Below are 3,197 nucleotides of genomic sequence, written 5' to 3'. Positions count from 1 at the left end.
GACCTGTTTCAGGAGTCTGCTGTGTCTGTATGGAGATGGGTTGGAAATCAAGGAAGAGTCTGTAGCAAACTCCTGGGCTTTGTAAGACTGAGAAAGCTTGTTCATTGCAAATGGTGTTCTGAGGTTCCTTTGCTCAGCTCTGAACTTGCTGATCAGTCCAAGCTCTTCAGATTCTATTTTGCACTGTGTTACAGTTGCTGTAAGTGAGTGCTACTCTGTTGAATACTGCTTCTTTTGACTGGGGATCTAATTATTACTAAAATGAAGATGTACTTGTAAGCTAAGTATTTGAGCTTGCAGACTGTTTTGGCGTGAACTTTGAAAAATCACTTTTCTTCTCCAGTATTTTTTAATTTTAATATTCTTCTTGTTCCTTTTCAAGCCTTGCTGTTCCTGGGAGGAGTGAGGAATAGATTGTTTTCATTATCATTATTTCAGAATGGGGGGCAGGAGATTGTAACAATCCTATTTCACACTTTCATGACTTGCCATGTGGTGATGACATATGCCCTCCAGCAGGAAGCACTACCAAGTGGCTCTCAATCTCTCAAATTATGCTGAGCCATATTGCCATTCCCAAAACTTTGTGTTTTCTGCAGTATGTATAATCTGGTGCTCCCTAGACCTTTGTAAATAATTGATATTCATAATTCCTATGCAGTAAGTCAAGGATTTATAGGGATATCTCTTAGAAGTCTCGCCTGTTCCTTTGGTCTCAAAGCAGAAGAGTTGTTTAATAGGCACAGCAATAATACATTCCACAACCAGAAAAGAAAACTAGGGCTGCTTGGTAATATAGTGGAATTTTAGTAGGATATAATTATGGATGAAACCTAGGCAGTACACAAGACTTAAAATGTAACTTCTAAAAGGGGAAAAAGAAAGTTAACATTTCATCTTGACCCACTGTGATCTAAAAGAAAGATCATCTCCTGTGTGCCACTTGTGATCTAGAGCAACTGTTCTCTCTGTCATTGCTTTCATAATCCTTAGTGTGCATATGTTCCCTCTCAGGATTGCAATACGAGACGATGTGGCTGTGAGCCAAGCAGTATCTTTAGTGTTGAGTGCTTTCAAGAATGGAGAGTAAAGCCTTGCTGATACAATGAGGACTGAAGTATCAAAACACATCTGATCTTTCTTGAAGCAGTAGGAAGAACTGTACAATACCTAAATGTGAACACGCTGGCGTACAGATTGATGCTGTACAGACTTGATGACTAGATGTTAATGGGCGCAGGACAGAAAGCTGACTAGCGGTAGGTAAGTGTAGTGAGCTGCAGTGAAGAGCTGAAAAATGGAAGAATTTGGAGGTGAAACAAAACTTGCACCTCTGTACTCCTGTTTAAAGTATCAGCTGCAGCAATAATACATCTCCGCAGACAGCATTGAATAAGTGTGATATACAAATGTGATTTCCTGGTATGTCATACACTAAACAGTTTTCATGGGATGACCAAATGTGTGTTCTGGGAATGGGCCAAAGATTTTCCTCTTTCATTTGTAGTAACCAGAAAAGATACCGTAAATAACTCAAACCTGGGAAGAGTAATTTCTACTCCTCAGGTTGCTTGTCAGATCTGAATATGATAAACATTAAATGACAGCAATTTCAGTATAAATTCAATTATCTGTGTGTAGCAAATTAAAATTAGACACATTATTTAGTCTGGAAATTCATCCTAATGGAGAATGCAATTTGTTTCCTATTGAAGAGTTGTGTGTCTCTTGGGTATAGCATCAGTTCAGGAGGAGCATTGACTTGACAGGCATGGGAAGCCATTGACTCTCTCTTCCCTAAGCCTTCTGGAGAGCTTTAAAAGGAGTGAGATAGTAAGATTTTTGTTATTCAGAATGTTGATTGAAAGCTCTGAACCTTTAGAGGATGATGAGCGTGGCTTTTAATTTTTGAAGAACTGTCAGAATTTCTCCAACTTATGTGCTTATGGATTCCAGCAAATAGTGTAGCAAAAAATAATGTAGAGTTACTGGAATGTGTATTTTTTCAATAGTGGAACCAAACAAGAATGGAGTTCAGAAGTGAAGTTGGGGGATTAAAAGCAAATGGAGGCATGTTTCCTGAAGATGTGCTCATGAAAATTCATCAAAATAGTGTTTTCCTCCTCTTATAGAATTGGAGGAAGGAGGTGGTGGTGCTGGATTGAAAGAAAGAGAGGCAGATTTATTCAGAGTTTAGGAAAAGGACACAGATTTTTAAAAGATCTTTGCTTTTGTTTCTCCTCTCCCATATAACCTGCACTGGCACCTTCACTTCTGTCTGATGCTTTACCTTCCCATGCTTTGTTTTTTTTAGCAATCTGAGGTACTTAAATGTTGTAGCCATTTGTCTTCTATCATTAGCATAAAACAAGATACCTTCATCTTATTAAACAAAAAAGGAAATATTAATTGTAAGAGAAATTGATAAGAAACCTGTAAATTTTGATGTCCTGTCTGCACCCCCAATCATCATTATCTTTGTACTCAGCTGTAAATAATATATGGACATTTGAGGATGGGATGGAACTTCTACCTGCTGTGTGGATCTGGTTTTTCTAAGACACGTTATTCTCTGGCTCACAAATAAATAGCTTGTATTTCCAATGGCTTTGGCATAGTTTTCAGAAACTGTCAACATATCCAGCTGTAATGTTGTGAATGCTTTTAAAAGGAAGAATTCTGAATCCATAATGCAATAGGTAATGCTTATTAAATTACTTTCTGATACTGTACGAATTTATTTTATAACCCATTGAGCCACTAGTCTTGAGACTGTCCATAAAAAGTACATCCCAATGAGCCTTGGTAGCATCTGATACTCCCTTTAGTTCTGCAGTGCTTTGCTACCCTTACCAGTCTGACAAGGAGAGGAACAGTAACAGAGGCTGTCGCAGAACCTCACAAAACAAAGCCAGACTGACTAACAAACTAAAACTGGCATTTATTTTTACAAGATGGTAACAAAATCAACCTAAGTTTTACTCTAACCAAAACAGCTTTGAGACTCCAACAAACATTACCAATCCACAGATCCAGAATGTTATTTGAGAGTTACTACTACACAGCTGAGTTAAGAATTCTTAAGGTTTATGGCTGATGACCTAAAATGCACAATCACACACCTAATAAGGGAGGGCTCTTAAAATCAAGGAGTTTCCTTGTATGGTGACCCCATCAAAGGGAGAATCCCAGACTGC

The sequence above is a fragment of the Charadrius vociferus genome, unplaced genomic scaffold (assembly GCF_000708025.1).
Source record: "Charadrius vociferus isolate BGI_N301 unplaced genomic scaffold, ASM70802v2 scaffold46, whole genome shotgun sequence".
NCBI classification, from domain to species: domain Eukaryota; kingdom Metazoa; phylum Chordata; class Aves; order Charadriiformes; family Charadriidae; genus Charadrius; species Charadrius vociferus.
This window is presented reverse-complemented; position numbering follows the sequence as displayed.